General features: G+C 47.5%; 1 protein-coding gene across 4 annotated transcripts in view; it reads left to right on the forward strand.

The window, feature by feature from the left end:
- The first annotated feature begins 467 nt into the window (after positions 1 to 467).
- Positions 468 to 21,863, forward strand: part of TMEM229B (transmembrane protein 229B) — a 42,503-nt gene continuing 21,107 nt past the window's right edge. The window contains exon 1 of one of the 4 annotated variants that reach the window (XM_012781109.3): positions 468 to 554. The gene's annotated coding sequence lies outside the window, so the exon portion shown is untranslated. The other 3 variants (XM_076003927.1, XM_012781103.3, XM_012781102.3) reach the window with 3 other exon arrangements.

The following is a 21,863-nucleotide window of genomic DNA, read 5'->3' on the forward strand; positions in this document are numbered from 1 at the left end:
GTATAAACTAAACTGTGGGCCTTGCCTTAGGCAAATTCCTTAACTTCCACCGGCCACAGTTTCTCCATCTTGGAAATGGGGATAATAAAAAAGACTTCGCATGGCTGTTTCAACCAACGGATTGCACGGAACAAGACGCTGGCACATAGTGGGTCTGTCACACCATGTGGACCGCGGCCCTCAGGTAGCCCAGGCCTGCATGGTACCCACAGTGGATGTTGTACATGCGGTCCCCACAACTCCCACAAGCAGGTGGGGGGCCCGGGTTAGTCCTCTCCTCCCGGGCGACAGACACCTCAAATGCAGGCGGGGTGGTGGGGGCAGAGAGGACGGAGGAGCCCGGCCCCGCAGCCACCTGCGCCACGGCCCGGACAGGGGGGCGCCTGTAGATGCCGGAGGGGCCGACCCCCGGCAGCGGAAGGCGGCGGATGCGGCGGGGTCGCCGCGGGCAGCGGGCCCGGCGGGCGAGCGGGCGAGCAAGGAGTTAAGCGGGGCCCGGGGCAGAGCGCCTGTCAGACGCGAGCATGTGCAGTGTGCGCGCATCCGTACTATGGGTGAGTGCCGCCGCCGCTGCCGCCGGGGGCTGCATTCCGCCCGGGCAGCGGCGGCTACAGGCCCCCGGCCCCCGCGCGTCCGCGGCGGGCGCAGACACACAATGCGGGACTAGGCGCGGCGGAGGGCCGGTGGCGTGGGGGAGGCACGGCCGGCAACACAGCGCGGGGGGAGCCCGGGCGCCGGGCGTGGGGGCGGGGAGCAGGCGGCGCAGAAGAGCGCCCCGAGTCCCGGCGCGGGAGGAGGAGCGGGAGCCAGCCGCGGAGACGGCGCTCCTGGCGGCACCTGCGCCCGGCAGGCGGCCGGCCCTGCCCTGCCCCTGCCCGCGGCCCCGGCCCCGCACCGGTAGGTGCCCCTGATGCCCGCAGAGAGGCCTTTCCGCCGCCCGCAGAGGTGGCCGTGCGGGGCGGGCAGCGCCAAGCGCGGGGAGCGCGAGCGATGGGGCGGCGATGGGGAAGACGGGGCGACCGGGCTGGGGGCGCTGCCAGATCCCACTTCCTCTTTGCTTTCGGTTTCGAGGCGGCTGCCCCGGTTCGAGAGCGAGCCGCGGATTAGATGGTGCGCCCGTGCTTGGATTCCCTGCGGGGGATGGGCGCACAGGGGGGCGTGTTGGGGAAGGGGGTGCATGTTGGCAACTTTCCCCGCCTGAAACAAAGGGGTGTCAGGGAGCGACGAGGGGAAGGGGCAAGCTGAGGATCTCAGGCAGCAGAAGGCTGACACCCTCCGACTCCCTCCAAGCGGAGAGCACTCGGGAGGGCGCCTCAGGAGGGCGGGTGGGGGCTCCAGTCCGGGTGGAAGGGCAGCCAGAGCTTGGGAGTGGAAACTACAGACCCTGTCGAGGCTGAGGCTGAGGACTTGCCAGAGGGGAGGGAGCCCTGTCTGAATGACCCTGCCACCTTCTCCCCAGGGGTGCATGAAAAAATGGGGCGATGATGGAATGCACACCTAGGCGTACTCTCCTCCCCAGGTCCATGCCCCCGGGCCCAGCCCAACCCCCTGGTTGCCAGCTCTCCGCCTGCTCTCCTTGATCTCTTGTCCTGGGTGGGAGATGCTGGGCTGGGCTGGGCAGTGTTACAGTCCTATTCCTGGCAAGGGCAGAGAGACATTGGCCTCTTTCCCAGGTGTCTTCCTTTCCCTCTTTCTATGCCCAGTCGCAAACAGACCCCCTTCCCTTCCTTCCCTGAACTGTGTCTCCTTTCTTTCTCCAGGTTTCCTTGGGGGTACGTTTGGTTGCCTCAGGTATAGAGCTTGGGGTGGCAGGTTGTTCTGATGCTGCTTCAAGGCTCTCCTCCCAGGAAGAGAGCAGGACCGCAGGGAGCTGTCTGCCAGCATAACCTTGGGGTCTGTGCTCACCGGTTCTCTAGTGTTTTCAGCACCCTAGTAACAGATGAGCGGTTTCTCTGGCCCTCAGACCTGGGTCATCAGGAGGCCTAGGTTTCTGTCTTTGCTATGCCAGGAAGAGGGGTCAAGGGGAGGGCCAAACAGCCTGCCCTGGGGGTGTATAGTGTCTTTTTCTCTAGAAAACAAACAGGCCAGCTTACGGGTCTGGCCTTGTGTCTCCAGGAACAATGTGCCTCTGGCTCTGAGCCAGCTTTCATGTGCCCACCAGCTTTCATCCTGTGGCAGGACAGTCCGTTGGTAGGTAGCTCAGGTTTTTTTGCCCTGGTTGGAAGGCAGAGCCACCTCTACTTGCCTGTGGAGCCAGAAGGCACTGGACTAGTTGGCGACTCTCCCACCTGTTCCTGTGAGTGAGCTAATGATACCAGTGGTTGGGCCAGGGGTGGGCCTGCCGGGACACTTGCTTTAGAGACATGGAAAGGCTCTCAGACTAAACTTAGCATCCCTCTGCAAAACTCTGTGTTTGGAGACAGAGGTGGGCAAATGGGGAGACAGCTGGGGGTTGGTGGGGAGCTGATCCTTGGAGGGAAATGACAAGCTAATTTATTTAGTGTTGACTTTGGCCACTTATAGATATAGGAGTGAGGGAGGTTCCAGGACCAGTAAGGGGTAGCAGGAGAAAATGAAGTCCCCTGAGCTATAGATCCGTGGCCCTGGAACTTGTGGCTAAAGTCAGGTACAGGTGCTAGATCAGAGAGCACAGCCAGTGCCACCTCTAGGGACCTTTCCCCTCTAACTGGGCAGGATTGATTATCACTGAATCTGCCATTGGGTTTATCCCAGGCTATTTATTCCAACCTGAGGACGATGATATATATGGAGGCCTGACCTTGCCACCTCCAATGGTGAGAGAATGGGCTTTTCCATGGCATGTTCCTCAAATGTGCTGACTGTAAGATAGGAAAATGATACTCCCTTGACTCCCTGTTTTCAAGTGATGAGGCATGAATTTTTACATTTATAAAGTGATTTAAGAGCCTCCAGTCCTTAAACGAAAGATGCTAAATGAGTTAGTGAGCATTATACTGTGTTTATTTCAGTTGTATCAGATTTATATATTGTTTCTAAAGGGAAAGGTGTCATTTTACAGGAAGGGGCTAAATTACAGCTTGTGATAGGGAAAGCTCAGTGTTGGTTCTAAAAGTATAGTTTTTATCAGAAAAGCTCTCGCTACAGCACTTAGGCAGCGAGTGTTTTCTTCTGTCTGGCTCTGCTCTCTGGGAGTCTTGGAGCTCCTTCCTGGTGAGATTTTTCCTGGTAGACAGTGTCCAGCCAGGACATTAGTGACAATCACCCTCTAAGCTCTGAGAAGGGTCTACAATGATATTGGGGACTCTGATGTCATAAAGAGAGATCTGGGTAAGGGCAGTAAAGTGAAGCAGCTTGGTCTTATCAGCAGCCCATATCAGATCTGGCTGTCCTTGAGGGGAGAGAAGGAATATAACCCTCCCACAGCCTGGCTGTTTTCAAATTTGTATCCCTTTACTCTCCCCCTCCTTCCCCTTCCCATCCCCAACTTATAAACAAGGTGGTTTGGTTTTTTTTTTTTTTTTTAATTGCAAGAAAATTCCTTTTAAGGTGAGGATGATTTCTGACTTGGCAAACTCTCAGTTCCCTTTGTGGCGACACCTGGCCAAGGAGGGAATATGGAAAGGGATTCTGGTGTTCTGAGCAGGAAAAAATTCAGCCTTTCTGACCAGATCTGTTTATTCCACCACCACTTCTCAGAAATCAGAGGCTTTGTGTTTGAGAAGTAAAGTGTAAGCTGACTTTTGGGGAAGGGTTAGGAGGGGCACTGTGGAGTTATGGCTTACGGTAGGGAAACTGAGTCACATTGATAGTCAGCACCCTGGCTGCGGTGTGTGTGAATGCATGTGTTGGGGAAATTTTCCTTTCCTGGGATTTAAGAGTGTTTAGAAGCAAGTACCCAAGTAGACCCAAAGGTTGTATTTTTTCCATTATAAGATAAAGATGTACTCATAGAATTTAGGTACTGGTATGTTTGGTTCAAGGTGTGCATTTGCCTCAGACTTCGAGCTATGGGATGCTCCGTGCTGCTGTGATTGAAGGAAAAGGAAGTGGATCCTCCCCACACACACACATCTGTAGATAGAGCTGGGGCTGAGTAAGTATCCTTCACATTCCCAGGAGGGCCTCCTCCCTTGCCTGTGCTCATGTCCATCAGGCCGCAGGTATGGGCTCCGGCTCTCCTCCCCTCTAAGGCTGTACTTAATGTTTATGTTAACATCAGTTCCCCTATGTATAAATTTAGTGGGGTTGATGTCACAGAGCAATATTGGACTCCTGCTCCTTCAAAAGATAGTTCCAAAAGGTAACTTTCCCTCTTCTAATGTTGGTGCTGCTGCCTTTAGGGTCAGTCACAAGCCAGTCTGCTAGCAGTTTGAGGAATAACCAAAGTTACTACCAATTCCCATTTCTGAACATCCAGCTCCCTGATATCCTTTCTCTGCTGGCTCCCCTGAAGGGAGTTGGATATCCTTTCAGGGCTCTTAGCTCCCAAAGTGGCTGGTGTCGTAGAAGGAACAGCATCCTTGAAATTAGGGTAGTCTACACGGACAGGACTTGGGTCCTCAGATTGCTCCTTCCTGTTGCTGCATCCTCCAGAAGGCTGGCAGTTAAAAAAATAAAAGACTTTGCCTGTCGATTAATGCAGGGAGATCTAATAGATAAGGGAGAGAGCACTTTCTGCCACTCCTTTGCTGTCCAGAAGCCCCTTGTTCAGAACGTACTGGATTATCCACTTCTGACTGCTGCAGTTAGCCTCAAATGACGAATGCCTTCTAGCTGGTTCATTCATTCATTGTTTCCTTTCAGTTATTAAGAGGCACCCCTGTCACATGAGCTTCTGGAATGGTCCGTTTCCATCAGAAAGGTCACTCACCCTGAGTTTTAGTAAGGCCTTGACACCAGCTCCTCAGAGCTGGGGATGGCAGCCAAGAAGGAGATTGCAGGACCACAAAGAGGGGATTCTTTTCTGGGCTTCTAAAGGGTGATTCATGCTTTAAGATCAGATGTGCTTTCTGGGGCTCCATGGTTTCAGTTCTTGCACAGTCAGCGGTGGGACAGGCCTTGGTACAGCAAGAAGCCCACCTTGCTGATAATAGCTATCGATCTTTGGAGCACGTACAGGGACCTGTTTTTAGCCTACTGACTTACCCCTACCTCCCTTTTCACAGCTGCCCTTGGCCAGACCCCATTTTGCTCCCTAGTCCTTAGTAGGGTCTCTCTCCCTCTTGTTCCCAATCAGAAAGGCCTTTTCAAAGCCAGGAGTCAGGCAGCCAAAGCACTGGTCTTACATCTACCTTCTTAAAACAAATATGGATAAGAAATATTGTCACCACTGGGCAACACAAGCCATGGTTTCAGATTTGTGTCTTGTCTTGTTTTTATGCTTGCTATATGCAATAAGGCGACCTTCTTGTACTGACCTATGGATGCCTCAAAGCTTTCATATAGCCTGTACAATTTCTAGCACATGGTGAGTGCTTATTAAATCACCAGCTGTGGTACTTGGATGTGATCAGATACCCAGATTTCTAGGTCATTGGGCAATGATGTCGTTTGTGTGGGAGCTGATGGTTGGCAAAGGCTTCAGAAATCAGGAAATCTGGGATCCCTCCATGATTCACTCACTTGTGTGACCTCGGACAGCCCATTTCAGCCTTCTGAGACTTAATTCCGCAAATGGAGCTTTAGCTGGCTTCAGTGATCATAGCAATAACAATGACAGCCACCATTTATTGCATACTTACTATTAATTAATATATGTCAGTCATTGGGCTAAGCACAATATACATATATTTACATATATGTATATACATGTATGTATGTACAAATATACATATATTGACATATATCCTCCTTTCACAGTAATGACATATCTATTAATTATCCACATTTTACAGTTGGAAAAACTAAGGCTCTGTGAAATAAAGTGATTGCACATATCATGCAGCTAGTGAGTGTCCAAACTGGGATTTGAACTGAGATGTGTCTGGTTCTATTGTGTTCTATAGCCTTGGATCAAGTGATGGAACAAATGTTGGGGAGAGGGTAAAAGTGGAAGTGGAGGTAGTGTGAGTTAGCATATAAGAAGGAGAGTTGAACTGGATGCAGTGGCCCACGCCTGTAATCCCAGCTACTTGGGAGGCTGAGGCAGGAGGATTGCTTGAGCCCAGGAGTTTGAGGCCAGCCTAGCCAACATAGAGAGACCCTGTCTCTAAAAAAACCAAAATCAATCAATAAATAAAAAGAAGGACAGTTGATGTGGATTAAACACAGCTAGGTAAAAGGAGATGGAAGTACCAATCTTATTTGAAAAACAGCATCCCAGTGAATGTTCGGGAAGCAGAGAGAGGTCAATACCCTGCAGCAGGGAAATAGACCAGATGGCCTGGGAGTTACTAGAAGGGGAACAGGCTTTCTGCTTGGCATAGGAATGTGTCTCATAAACCCCATTTCATTTTGATTTCAAAAGTTTCCTCTTGCTTAACAAGCTCTTTGGGCAGCATTTTTCTTTCTCTTACCTACTGCCACTAGTCATAGCAGCTTATCTTTGCAGGTTCTTGACTCTAGTCCTCATTCTCCAGCCTAGTTTCTGGGCCTTTCCCTGCCCATTGTTACAATCCAGCTGTGGAGACCTGATTGTGACTCTGGGGTCCCGGGTACACTCTGCAAAGTCTGCAAAGTACAGCAAGCATTAGACCCTCTTGTTCTTCTGAGAAAGTATTTATGGCCACTGATTTCTCCATTCAAAGGTGACCAGCAACTAGTTAATTGAGATCCATTCCTGATTGTTTCCAGGCATGCCAACTCTAAGCCTCTCCCACCATTTCGGAGTGTTTGTAGAAGAGGAATGAGGTGGCGGCCGGGCAGGGAGCTGAGCCCTCTTTGAGAGTTAGCATGATGCTGTGTAACGGAGCAGTGTGATAAAGGTCAGGAGACTTGGGCTCTTGTCTTGCTCAGTGACTCTGGGCATATGACATGAGTTCTTTGGCCTTTATTTTTTTTTTCACCTATAAAATGTTGGACAAGATATTCTCTAACATATATTCTAGTAAGAATGCTGGCTGGCCAAGTAGACTGAGTCATTCTGGCCTTTCTCAGGGAATAATTCAGCTGGTCTGGAACTATAGGAAGTCAGAGCTGGGAGAGCAGAGGTGGTGTTGAAGGAGAAAGAAGCCACATTGGAGGTTAAGGGACAAAGTCAGAGGTGGAGTAAGTCTCTTCCTGTGAAGGGGGACTGGGTGCAGTCACCCCTTTGACTGTCTCAACGGGGCAGCTGACAGGCGGTGTCTGTGTACCCTGTGCTCTATTTCCGGCGCCGTGGGGAGTGCCCCTCGTACCTTGTCTTAAAACTTAAACTTCACCTCCCCCTTCATCTTCTGACTGTCCCTGAGGGGAGAAGCACCCAAACGAAGGCAGCAGTAAAGTTGTGGTTTGGGAGAATGTTTCACGTTCTGCATGGTGGACTTCAGGGCCTGGTGCAGCCCAGGATTCTCCCCCAGGCTCCCTCCCACCCCACCATGCAGGTCTCCAGAACTTGAGGACTTTGGTTGGTGCTTTCTGGGGGACTCAGGCTTGGTGAGCACATGTGTCCTCTGCCGCCCCAACTCAACCTGAAAGGCCAAGACCAAAACATAAACTCAGCCCAGGAGCTCAGGGCTCACGGCTTCTTTGCTCACGGACTTGGGCTATCTTGAGTTCCTTTTGAACAAAGCCATTTGTCTAAGGACTTTGGGATTCTTCCATTCATTGGCACATCTTCTATTTTCATTTCATCACATTCAAGGATGAGGAGCAAATGCGTTCTCACTGAACGCACCAAACTGGTATTTCTGTCCCTGCTGGTCTTTTTCCTTAGGTCCTTATTGCCCTATACTAGTTACTTCTAATGGTTGTTACCCTGCCACTGGGGGGTATAGTACAGGGACAAACATTTCATTTTAATAGCTATGTTTCTAATGAGCGCAAAGAAACGTGACTCATTGGGATGTACTCATCAAGCCACTTAATTTTGCCTCCCACTGTCCCTTTATGTTTTTCCAGTGGGATTAGCTCTTTCCTTGCCCTTGGATGAAAACTCAGGCCATATAACTTTCTTGGTCATTCATAGGCAGCAGAAGGTCATGCGGTCACTTTAAGTCACAGACATAGTCTTAATTAAGCACTTAATACATCCATTCCTTTGTCACTGGACTGGGAAGGGCAGGGATGTGCTCACGAGTCAGCACTGTTGTCATCTGGCTTCCAGCCCCTGGGCCTGGCAGGTGTTTAATGCTGATTCTCTCTTGTGGCCACATTCCTGGGCTTCTCAGAGACCCCTCTCCCCTCTCAGTTGCTGGGATGTCTCACTTCCACAGTCTTGAACACAGTAAATTATCCTCTATTCTAGATCATTGCTCCTTCCTCAGCCCCTAAAATCCAGCGACTCACCTCCAGCTTCTTTCAGCTAAGGTCCTTCAGGCTCTCCGAGCCGCCCTCCTAAACAAGGCCTGCTCTGTCCTCATGCCAGCCCGAGCTTGATTTCTTAGGAGGTGGTCAGATGCCAGTCCACCCTGTCCTCCCAGTTGCAGGGGACAGACACCAAGTTTCCTGAATGGGCCTCGTAAAGCCCCTGTCACCAGCTTTTTGGGAGGGCAAATGCTCTGTGGGGGTAGGGTGGGATCACAGCACACCAACAGTAGTCCCAAAATCTCCCCAGAGATTCTCCTCCAATCCCTGCCTGTTCTGACCCTTCATTTCCTCAGTGTCGGGGAGAGGTCATTGCATGTCTCTTTTGAAAAAGTGCACCCTTGTCTGGTGTCACACTTGGGAGCATTATGCCTGTTGTGTCTCAGTGCCTTAGCTAAGACTTTCTATTAAACATCTTGTTATATGTATATCATCAAAACCATAGCTGTCACCGTAAGCCCATGATTCCATAGGTATTGTTGCTTAGGGTAAGGCTACAGTACATATTTAACTAAAAAACTGACTTAAATAAAAAGGTTAATGATGACATTAACATTTAAGAACTTATAATGCCAGGTACTGTTTTTAGTGCGGTAAACATGCTCTCACTTAATCCTCATGAGGGAGGTACTTGTATTATCTCTACTTCACAAATGAGTAAACTGAGGCAAAGAGGTTAAGCAGCTTGTCTAAGGTCACACAGTTGGTATCAGAACTGGGATTCAAATGGAAGGAATCTGACCCAAGAGTGTGTGCTTTTAAACCATTACACTCTGTCACTTCTCACTAGGTTGGCGGGCAGCCATGCCAAGTTACAAAGGTGGCACGTGCTACCTTAGGAGGGAGTTGTAGGTTCTTCATTCTGGCATTCAAGCTCTCCATGCATTGCCTTAACCTGCTTTTCCAAACTTATTTCTCTTTCTTCTACACCCTTTAGCATAGCTTAATCCATCTGCACAGCTAACCTGCCATGCACACACCCACTCCCCTCATGTTGTCCCCTGCCTGGAGGGCCCTCATCTGCCTTGCTGCCTATCCAAATCATAGTCATTCTAAAAGTCAGAGCCTATCTACATCCTGCTTTCTTGGAAAGAAAAAAAAGGAAAAAATGAAAAGAAAGATAAAAGTCAGAGCCCATCTCTGCTGCAAAGGTGTATTTGACCAAAACCACTTCTGCTGGGATCTTTTAATTCCTCTTGAAATTTCATCACTAAGTTGTAATAATTTTGTACTTTTATGCAAGGGGCAGTAAATGGCAGATGGCAAATACAGGTCCTGATCTTTCCATGCCACTATTGGCCTGTTGCTGACTTACGCAAGACCCTCGACTGCTCTGAACCTTGGTTTCATCATCTTTAAATTGTGAATGTGGATTAGATCCCTCTGGTTTTTTATATTCTATGATTTTAGGTTTATCTTATTGTTCCCACAAACTTTTAAGCTCCTGAGGGCTGGGACTTTGTCTTGTATATCTTAGTACATTTCTGGACTCTTTCGCAAGGTTTTTACACTCAGAAAGTATTTAATAATATTAGTTGATTGGCTGTTCGGAAATACATATTTTGATAAGTCTGCTCTGGACTTGACCGACTTTTAGAAATTGCCTTCTTCTGGATGATCACTAGCAAGGATGTTGTAGTTCTCTTTGCTTTTTTTTCTCTCCTCAACTCATATTTTCTCTGACATTCTTCTCTTTTCAGCACAAGTTTATAACAAAATTTTTGGGTCGAATCTGCTGCCTTTTTTCTTTTCTTCTTCTTCTTTTTATTTTTTTGGAGATGGGGTCTTGCTATATTGCCCAGGCTGGAGTTCAGTGGTTACCCACAAAGGTGTATTTGAGCAAAGACATGATTGTAGGGCTCTATTGCCTCAAACTCCTATGCTCTAGAGATGCTCCTGCTTCATCCTACCTATAGCTGGGACTACAGGCACAAGCCCCTGTGCCTGGCTGTGCCTTTCTTCTTTGAGAGACCTAACATCGTGCTAATAAGGCCCACAGTCCTTTATCTGCAATTTCAAAATCTGAAAGATTCTAATACTGAAAGCTTTTATTTTTTTTGCCCCCAAGATCCCCCAAAAGTTTTTTTTTTTTAACTCAAGTGATAGCAAAACCTGATCTGGACTAACAGGAGGCCATTGCTGGTCTATTCACATCACAAGGTTTGAATGCTCATAGATGTCACCGCAGAAATGTTAATAAGTTTGATTAGGAGGTGCCACCCCAGACCCTATTGTGGGGATTATGTTATTTATGGTCTGTGCTCTACATTACCTTTTTAATAATCTGAAAAGTTATGAATTCCAAGGGTTTCAGGTAAGGGATTGTGGTGCTATTAGTGCTGGGAGTGGACTAAGTCTTTGGGCTCTTTGGATATCACAGAACCTCACAGGGGACCCCACCTCATTGGCTTCTCCCTAACTGTAGCCCTGGTTCCAATATAGCTACATTTCTGGTTTACCAATTTGGTTTTTAAAAAATATCATTCATCTTGATTACTAAGGTTTTTGGCACTCCCTTAAATTTTGTGCCTGAGGCGAGTGCCTCTCTTGCCTCACCTCGTCCTGGTCTGTGGATCAATCCCTGCATGACTCCTAAACCAAGAAGTCGTTTCCTCTTCCCACTGCCATGACTCGAGGATGAACTGGTCCATCCTCAGGGTGAGGGGTACCTGCTGGAGGTTTGCATTAATTGCAGTTCAACATGGGTGGGGCCCTGTTGCCCTTTTGCCAAGTTAGCTCATGCAAAGAGGCTTGTAGACTGGTTCCTGGAAGCGTTTCCTGTATGTGGATATTTCTTTGGAGCACAAATGTGCCTTCTTCTACTTTCATCTGGGAGGTGATGCAGCTACTCATTTGAGAGTCAGTTTGCTTAATTTCTATAATTGCTTTGACCAGATTTTTTTTTTTTTTTTTTTTTTTGAGACAGAGTCTCGCTCTATTGCCTGGGCTAGAGTGCTGTGGTGTCAGCCTAGCGCACAGCAACCTCAAACTCCTGGGCTCAAGCGATCCTTCCACCTCAGCCTACCGAGTAGCTGGGACTACAGGTGCTTGCCACCACACCCAGCTAATTTTTCTGCCTTTAGTAGAGATGGAGTCTCATTCTTACTCAGGCTGGTCTCAAACTTCTGAGCTCAAGCGATCCTCCCAGTTCAACCTCCCAGAGTGCTAGGATTACAGGTGTGCTTGGCCTGACCAGATGTTTTAAGATTTTGAAAAAGTACACATGCACGTGGAAAAACATGAAAACAATACAAAAGTGCACAGTGATGGAATCTAACATGTTCTATTGCATTTTATATTTTTGATGCAGCAACTGAGAGGAGCGGTGACTCGACTCGGAGTTGCCAGTGTCAGTGCCAGAGCCAGGCTAGGCAAGCCCTGTTTCTGGACCTTTCCATAGCCAGGAGGCCACTCCCCTCCTTTCTTCCCAGCCCCCAGGTGTCCTCAGGTTGTGTGGAGGACACAAGAATCAGCTATCCCCTCTTCATTGAAGGGCACATTTTTTTTTTTACCCTTCGTCCCTGTTTGGCAGTGAGGGTCATGCCTGTGGGAATTGAGGCCGCCTTTCCCCCACTATTAAATAACCAGCCCCTTTCAGAGTCTGAGCTGTAAATACTTCTGGCCCTTCCTTTTTAACCTATTGTAGGTCCTCTGGGATCATCACTTTTCTATCCCTATTCCGGTCCATGATTCCTCACGATATAGCATTTTCCATAAATATCCTTAAGCATCCTCTTACATACTGTTTACTCATCTTCTTGTCCATTAGGGAAGATATCCCACAGACCAAGCCTGGCACCTATTTTTTTTTTGACTTCGCCTAAAAGACATTGAACCATTTATCATTTCCCTGGCCCCTACAGATGACTTGTGGTCGTCTACCTACTGTTGTTAGGCTGGAAAATGCTGAGATATAGTATTAATATAATTTGAATTAATCAAGGAAATGAAATTTCCCAAAGGTGCCCACCTGCACAGTTTTCGTAAGCCCTGTAGCTTGACATTGTCTGTGTACCCATCATTTAGGAACATCATATTGATACCAGTAGAAGACTTTAGTCTGCTCTGGAAGGCCGAGGCAGGAGGATTGCTTGAGCTCAAGAGTTCGAGACCAGTCTCAGCAAGAGCGAGACCGCATCTCTACAAAAAGTAGAAAAATTAGCTGGGCATGGTGGCGCACACCTGTAGTCCCAGCCTCTGAGGAGCCTGAGGCCAGGAGGATCGCTTGAGTCCATGAGTTTGAGGTTGCTGTGAGCTATGATGGCACCACTGTACTCTAGCTGGGGTGACAGAGTGAGACCCTGTCTCAAAAAAAAAGAAAATTTCATAGATAATATGACCTACCAATATACATAAGTTTTTAGGAGTAACAATAATGCCTCAACTATACTCTAAAGAGAAATAAAGGGAAAATTATTTAATAGTTACAATACCGTAGGGGCCCAGGGAAAGCTTTCTCTTCACCCTCTAAAGATTCTCTGAAAAATCAACTCACAAAAGGCAGATTCATTGGAGAAAAGGCACACACATTTATTTAATGTGCACACAGAGAGAATCATGGAGTGATAGCCCACCCCCTAAGGGTGTTCAGAAGCTTATACACCATCCTGGCAAAACAAATTATGGGAGAGGGAAGACTTCTGTTGTGAGACAATAAAGGATTAGTAAGGAGAATGAATGGATCCAGGAACAGAGATTAATTTATAAAGGGTCTGTTCAGGAGTGTTTACAGGTGTGGTTACATTCTTGGTCTTTTAAGGAAGGCAAGAAAAAAACAATTGTTCTTCCCAATGGGTCTAGATCTTAGGCAGATAAAGGAACTTCAGAGACCTTGATCCTGCCTTTGGGAGAATCGGTGGTGGGGGGAGGGAGAAGGTCAGAGAGACCTTGAGGTATTAGTTTCTGAGCCCCAACAATATAATATCACATATTCTAATATGTGGTTGCTTGGGCATGACCACACAGAAGACAGAAGGATGCAGTCAGATGCTTGAACCTTTACATAGACTCACTGAAAGTGTAATATCTACAAATACCCACAAGATACAGGTGTATTGTGTGGGAGACTCAAATACCAGGTGAGGTACTGCTGGGGTTGATGTGGTTTTCCAAAATGGTGAACCATTCTTGTTAAAGTTCCAAAGAACATCAAGTACGGAATCCCCTCACTTTGCATGCTAATGGCATTCCTTGACAGTTCAGCATATATTAAAACCGTGCAAAAATCCCCTGTGTTTATTTCAGAAAGGGTGTTAGGTTCTAGACATAGATATATCTGTGCTATATCACTGCTAATATCCCATCCCCAAGCTCTGCCTCACTGTGGTTTCTTCTCAGCATTTAAGCACCCTCAGCTCCCTAATCTGGAAAGAAGAGGAAGGAAGGGAGGGAGGGAAAGAAAGAGGGGAAGGGAAGAGAAGAAGGAAGAAAGGAGGGAGGACACCTCCCTCACCTCTGCTTCTCCTCCAGCAGCGTTTCTCTCTCCTTTCCTAAACAAGCTAATTCTCACGTGTCAGTCACACACACTGTCTCAGTCATCTCCTTCCCCTCCTTCTTTTGAAAAAAAAAATTTTTTTTTTGGCTGGGTGCAGTGGTTCATGCCTGTAATCCTGGCACTCTGGGAAGCCCGAGGTGGAGGATCGTTTGAGCTCAGAAGTTTGATACCAGCCTGAGCAAGAGCAAGACCCTGTCTTTACTAAAAATAGGAAAATTACCTGGGCATGGTGGAGTGTGCCTGTAGTCCCAGCTACTCAGGAGGCTGAAGCAGGAGGATCCCTTGAGCCCAGGAGTTTGAGGTTGCTGTGAGCTAGGCTGATGCCAGGGCACTCAGGGCAACAAAGTAAGACTCTGTCTTAAACAAACAAACAAACAAACAAACAAATAAATATAAAAATTAAATGAATAGGCCAGGCGAGGTGGCTCACGCCTGTAATCCTAGCACTCTGGGAGGCCGAGGCGGGTGGATTGCTCAAAGTCAGGAGTTCGAGACCAGCCTGAACAAGAGTGAGACCCCATCTCTACTATAAGTAGAAAGAAATTAATTGGCCAACTAATATATATAGAAAAAATTAGCTGGGCTTGGTGGCATATGCCTGTAGTCCCAGCTACTCGGGAGGCTGAGGCAGAAGGATCACTTGAGCCCAGGAGTTTGAGGTTGCTGTGAGCTAGGCTGATGTCATGGCACTCTAGCCTGGGCAACAAAGCAAGACTCTGTCTCAAAAAAAAAAAAAAAAGAAATTAAATGAATAGAGATAGGGATTTGCTGTATGGGCCAGGCTGGACTTGAACTCCTGGGCTCAAGCCATCCTCCTGCCTCGGCCTCTCCAGTAGCTGGGACTAGAGGCACATGCTCACCACCCCCCATCCCATGCCTGGCTCACTTCTTCCTAAATGGTCATCAGTGACCTCTGTGCTAACTCTTCCCAGTCCCTGACTTGTCTCTGCAGTTGACCGTGGCCTTGAGCACTCTCCTGTCTCTGCTTCCCTGGGTGTCCTGAGGCCCTTTCCTGGGTGTCCTCTTGCCTCCCTGGTCCTTCCTCAGGCCCATTCACAGTGCCTCATCACCTGCTAGTCCGGGCTGTCACCCCTGCACCTCTCCCTAGCATGCTCCTCCTCTGCGGTGCTTCCTCCAGCTGGGGTCCCACACCTGTCTCCAACCTAGAGCTGGCTGTTCCTGCATGTCCTGTGGGCGTCTCACACTTAGAACATCTGAAACACAGCTCATTGTGGGTCCCGAGACTCACGCGTCTTCCTGCATCTCTTCTCCTGGGCCCCACTGCCCAAGCCAGAAATCTGGGTGTCATCTTCAACTCCTCTCTCCTCCTCCCCTGTCCCGACAAATCACTCACAGAGCCTGTCAATCATGCTTTCTTAATAGTCTTCACCAGTTTGTGTTGGCTGCTTGACCCTTGCTAGCATTTAGGTTCACAACCCCTGATTTACTATTTGGGCTGAATTAAGGCCTTTAGAGGCCCTCAGCACTGATAATATTAAGGTCCCATAAGTAATTAAAAATAAATTAACATAATTCTAAATTATAATATAAAGCTGCATTTTTAGAAACCAGAAAATTTATATGTGTGTGTGCTGAGGCCATAAATAGCTTCTTTTTGATTCTCTCTCATTTTCTCCTCCTTAAAATAATTTTCTTTGATTCCCCGTTGTGGCTGGTGCCCCAAGCATGTGCAGTGCCAGTGGGCAATCCAGGACCATATAGAATGTCAGCTTCCTTCAGTCTGGGCTGGGGCCTTTGACTTTGTGGTCTTTGCATGTACCCGGTGGGACAAAATAGGTACTGAGTAAATGTGTAATGAATGTGTGAATGAATGCATGTATAATGAGATGAACTTGAGAGGGCTTGTTTAAGTAAAAAGCACTGTAAGACTATAAGTTATTATTAGTTTTCTGATGTTTGATGTCACAGAGTTTCCAAGATTTTATATTTCCAATATTTTGAAAACAATCAGCCCTGTTGTTGTGATTCGGCCTTCATGTGCCAGATTATAGAGCATTCAGTGGTTGCACAGGAGACAGGATTTCTGAATTAATAAGTAAATGAATTTGTACAATACAGTGGTTTGCCTGGGTCCCTGTAGCCCTCAGTGAGTCTCTTTAAAGACACTTTCAGCTGTCTGGCCGTGCGTTATTTAAAGTGGCAACATATAGCTGTGGCAGTGAACCTGAGGAAGGGGATTGTGCTTGTGTCTGGGGGCTTTAGTTTGGAATTAGGGGACGGGGCTTTAGTTTGGAATTAGGTGATTGTGATGGTCATGGGGTGTCATAGAGTATCTGCTTGCATGAGATTTCAGAAGGGAGGAATATGGCCAGAAGGCCTATGTTAGCCAATGTGACTGGGACTAGTAACAGAACTTTTTGGAAATGAAGTATCAGAAAACACTCAGAAGGCAGTGCTTTAACACGTATAGCCTGACTCATTGTTACAGGCTTGTGGACAAAGCATGTGTCAAAACGTCAGCAGGAAATATTAATTAATTATATACACTAATAGACCTCAAAGTTTAACCTTGTCTTCTGGCATTGGGATGGAGATCTCCCGGAAGACTGGTGATCTTGGGGAGAGAGAGGAGTAAATCAATGGAGGAGCAAGAAAAGAAAGGGCCAAACTGGGAGAGGAACTGTTTCCATGAGGGACATTTTGGCAGGCAGAGATCCCAGAGCTGGAATTTTTGTCCCCAGTGAAGACCTCTGATGACCAATGTTGTTTTCCCTAGATTTTCCCCCTACATCTGTTCCACCTGTACCCCACCCGTCCTATGGGAGGGTCCCCTTTGTTGTTTTTTCCACTTCCTCCAAACTTTTTATTCTCCAAACTATCCAGATTCACCTATTTTTTTTAACATTTTCTCCCCACTTGCTTTATCATTTGTGTTCTCTCTCTGGTTAATTTTTTTTTTTTTTGAACCATAAAGAGTAAGCTGCCTACATCATGGCCCCTACATATTCCTAAGAATAAGGCCCCCCCCTTTTTTTTCCCCGACAGGGTCTCGCTATGTTGCCCAGGTTGGTCTTGAACTCCTGGCCTCAAGCAATCCTCCTGCCTTGGCCTCCCAAAGTTCTTGGACTACTGGCATGAGTCACTGTGCCTGGCCAGAATAAGAATATTCTTTTACATAACCTTGAGTACACTGGCCATTGATACGGTATGTTATCTGCTCTGCGGGCCTTATTCAGTTCTGTCAGTTGACCCCCGTGTCTTTGACAGCATCTTGCTTCTCCAGTACAGGACCCCAGTCTAGGGTCACACACTGCACTTAGTTGTCATTCCTCGTTAGTCTCCTTTAATTTAGAACAGTTCCTTGCCCTTTCTTTGTCTCTTATAACATTGAATTTTTTAAAGAATATAGAAGCCCCCCCCTTTTTAAATATAATTTTCTCCTTCTGCATTTGTCTGATGTTGCCGCGTGTTTAGACTCTGGGTTATGCATTTCTGGCTGGAATATACATGAGGGATGCTGCATCCTTTCCCGTGTATCACACCCAGAGGCACTGGGTGGCCCTCTGCCCTCATGTGTGATGTTACGTTTGAATACTCCATCAAGGTGTTGTCCGGTTTCTTCACTATATATTTAACATTTTCCTCTTCCTACTAATAAGCAATCCGTGGGAGACATCTTAAGACCATATAAATATCCTACTCCTCATCAATATTTTGCTTCCAGATTTGCCAGCCATCCACTTTGAGTTTGCAAGGTATTTCTGCACCCCAGCCCAAGGAGTGGGAGTTCAGAGCTCTCCAGGACCAGATGCCTCGTTTAGAGGAGGCCTCACCCATAGGGAAGGGCCTGGCTATGTTGGGCCCAGCCCTGTTGAGTAACCACATCTCTATAATTGTTTTCCTCTTCCTACTCCCACCAGAAACAACAGTTCAATCGTCATTCACTCGAATGACATAAAAGAATGTTATTGCAAAAGCTCCTCAGCTTTGTTTGGGCACAGTGGGGTATAAGTAAGAGGAAGGCTAGTGCCTTCCCTGTGTCCTTAAGCAGCCTATGATAGAGTTAGGGAGACAAGATTTGGCCTCACTGAAAGGTAAGGGATGTATAAGTTGTCAATACTGTGACCACTCAGGACAACTCAACCAGAGCTGTTCCACAACCCTGGAGAACTAGGTGCACTTAGGAGTTTGGGGGAGGAGGGATCAAGCTGGGTTAACGAGGGTCTTGGAGTGGACATCGAAGTACAGGCAAATGCAGGAGATAAGGGCATTCCAGGTGGGGGAATCCTGTGGGCGGATGGCGTGACTGGGGGACAGCGAGTTATGGACCAGCCTGGAGAGGGCCAGCAGTTAGTGCAGGGGACAGGACCTATCCCCTGTCCGCTTTCAGCTTGTTCAACAAAATCTTACCAAGCAGCTACCTCATGCCAGGCATTTTAAAAAATAACTTTTAGAATTCTGAAAGTAATACAGGAAGTTTAGAAAAGTAGAAATATACAATCAGCCCTCTGCATCCACAGATGCCATATCCTCAGATTCAACCTAATGAATATGGAAAATATTTGAGAAAAAAATAATACAGCAATTAAAAATAATACAAATATAAAACCAATACAGTATAACAACTTCTTACACAGCATTTACATTGTATTAGGTATTATAAGTAATCTGGAGATGATTTAAAGTATACAGGAAGATGTGTGTGGGTCACATGCAAACAGTACACATTTTATGTAAGGGACTTGAGCATCTGAGGGTTTCGGTATCCATTGGGGGTGGAGACCAATCCCCCATGGATACTGAGGGACAACTGTATAGAGTTTTTATTAGTCACTCTACTCTTTCATCCAGACTTAACCATGGTATATTTCCTTCATTTCTAAGATATTTATTTTTTTGGTAACAACATTCCTTTGTTTCACAGACACAGTAGTCCTTCTTATCCCTCAGAGGATATTAATAATACTTTTTTTTTTTCTTTCTAGTACCTAGTATGCAGCTAAATAATACTTTTTAAAACATTTAATTTTGTTGGTACTATTAATTTTGTTTCCCAGCTATAAATTCTTTTTTTTTTTTTTTTTTGAGACAGTCTTGCTTTGTTGCCCAGGCTAGAGTGAGTGCTGTGGCGTCAGCCTAGCTCACAGCAACCTCAAACTCCTGGGCTCAAGCAATCCTGCTGCCTCAGCCTCCCGAGTAGCTGGGACTACAGGCACGCGCCACCATGCCCGGTTAATTTTTTCTATATATATTAGTTGGCCAATTAATTTCTTTCTATTTATAGTAGAGATGGCGTCTTGCTCTTGCTCAGACTGGTTTTGAGTGATCCACCTGCCTCAGCCTCCCAGAGTGCTAGTATCACAGGCATGAGCCACTGTGCCCAGCCCTCAGCTATAAATTCTGTTTTTAAATTTGGTGCTTCTTCCACAGCCTTGATTTTTGTCAAATGTTGGGTGAGCCTTGGTTATGTGCTCTTTTTGTCGTGTCTTGAGGTTTCCTGGTCCCTGCTCTATGAGTGCTGGTCCTGTGCACTGGAGACAGCCCCACTGCTTTTGGACAGGAGGGTGGCATGTGCCTGCTGGGCACTGGCAGGAGCTTGTCTGGGTGTCCCCTTGTCCCTCCACCCCAGTGTCCAGGGCATGATGGGGCTGGGGGGCTGACTGGCCTGGCTGCTCCAAATCCAATAACCACCAACTCAGGGCCCCTCCTGTACCCCAGATCTGCTGGCTCCAAACTTGGAGCCCCCCGAGCTGCTCCTCCTGTGGAGCATAGAATCCACAGGCACACGGCCTGCTCGGCTTCAGATCCTAGACCTGGCACTTGCTAGCACTGTGACCTTGAGAAAGCTATGTAACCTCTTTCGGTCTTATTAATAAATTCTCTTCTCTGCCTTCCTCAGGCTGGTTTGAGGCTGTCCTAATGAATGTAATGGGTCCTCTGTTTCCTTTGTCAAAAGGAATGTTAATTATTTTCAGCAGTCTAATTACGTGGCTAATGAGAGACTGACTGAGATAACATTGCCTTTAATTACTCTTGCCTAACTGCTGTTTGGAGCCTTATTTTGAGCATGTCACAGGCTCCTTGCTTTCTCAGTGGATGGAGCTGTCCAGCAAGTGGCTGAGCTGGGGTTGCTGGGCTTATGGCTCGTGGTGGGAGTGCCTGGCGTGGCTGGGGCCAGTGCCCAGCCCTGTGTGTACCAGCCTGTGGGCTATTCCTTAAAGGAAAGGGACAGTCCAGATTGGGTCAGGTGGAGAACAAACAGCGACCATCATGGCTCCCCCAGAACAACTCTTGTTCCTCAGTCTTTCCCCCAATGCCCCTGAACTTCAGGCTCCTTCCCCTTTGAGGGCCTGCACCCTGCTTTCCTCTCATCAGCAACTGGAGAGTGAGTCCCTACTCGGTGTCAAGTATTATCCAGGACATGGGGATGCAGAGAAGGAGCACATGGTCCAGATACCTTCTAAGAAAACTTTGGATCATGCCCTTCCCTCTTTACCCTGGGAGAACTGCCGCTTGTCTGCACCCTGCCCTCACCCCCTCCCAGGTTTATCTTATCGGCTAGACCTCCCTGTGGTTCTGGTGTGGTGTCTTTCAAGAACCAGCCTCCACCTTTCAAGGCTTATACCTTTGGAAGGCAGCTCTCCCAAGCCCCGGGAGTAGCTTATGTGAGATTGTCTGGTGTTGTCAACTGTAGGTGGCCCATTGCCTTGGGTAAATCAAGTCACTCTCATTTCTGTCCACACGTGCCCATCTGTCATGAGTGGTGTAAGGGGAAAAAGTGCTGGTAGAGACCTTGGCCCTTCTATTTTCTAGCTGTGGCCGTAAGTAAGACCCTTAACCTCTTTGAGCTTCGCTTGCCTCAGGGTTGATGGCTGCCTGATAAACTTGCAGAAGGGACTGATGAGATGGCCTGAGTGGAAGCTACCTGGCACATAGAAGGCCAAGAATAAATGGTGTGGGATTTTTTAAACACTCCAAGTAGCACCCCCTAATCTGAGTTGTAGCCCGAGATCCAAGGGCTAGCCTCATTCACCCAATAGCCAGGGCCCTTTCCTGGCCTCTTGGACTTAAGTCACTCTTCAGACAGTAGATAGTGACTTGTTTTTTTGAGACAGATTCTCTATTGCCTGGGCTAGAGTGTCATGGCTTCAGCCTAGCTCACAGCAACCTCAAACTCCTGTGCTCAAGCGATCCTTCTGCCTCAGCCTCCTGAGTAGCTGGAACAACAGGTTTGCACCGCCATGCCCGGCTAATTTTTTCAGTTGGCCAATTAATTTCTTTCTATTTTTAGTAGAGACGGGGGTGTTGCTCTTGCTCAGACTGGTTTCGAACTGCTGACCTTGAGCAATCCACCCACCTCTGCATCCCAGAGTGGTAGGATTACAGGTGTGAGCCACCGCGCCCAGCCAAGTAGATAGTGATTTTTAGGAACAAGGCTTAACCCTCCCCTCCTTCTCACAATGGCAGCCTTTAACTAGGCCTGAGCCTGAGAGTGAGAGGGAGGGCAGGCATGTCTGTTCAGAAGGAAAAGATTTCCAAGAGCATGGGAATGGAGCTTAACTTTAGGTCTAAGTGCTGGTGGCCTTCTGTTCACCCTTTGTAAGTTCTAGAGCAGGGCTACCCAATGGAGCATTCCATGGTGATGAAAATGCTCTATATCTGGACTACCCAGTATGGTAGACACTAGCCATATGTTGCTATTGAGCACTTGAAATACCGATAGTACAACTGAGAAACTGAATTTTTTACTTTATGCACCTTTAGTTCATTAAAATTTATATTTAAATAGCCACATGTGGCTAGTGGCTATCAAATTGGGTAGTGCAGTTCTGGAGTTTGTAAAAAAAAAAAAAAATCTGTTTGTTGTGCTGCCAATTCTTGGCTGTGCTTTGTCTCTAGCCGTCATGAGTCCTGTTTGCAGAAGATTGTCAGGGTGTGCCAAGTTGCTGGCAAGGTCAGGCGAATCATCTTCTCTACCAATCGG

Source organism: Microcebus murinus, chromosome 6, assembly GCF_040939455.1.
Source record: "Microcebus murinus isolate Inina chromosome 6, M.murinus_Inina_mat1.0, whole genome shotgun sequence".
NCBI lineage: Eukaryota > Metazoa > Chordata > Mammalia > Primates > Cheirogaleidae > Microcebus > Microcebus murinus.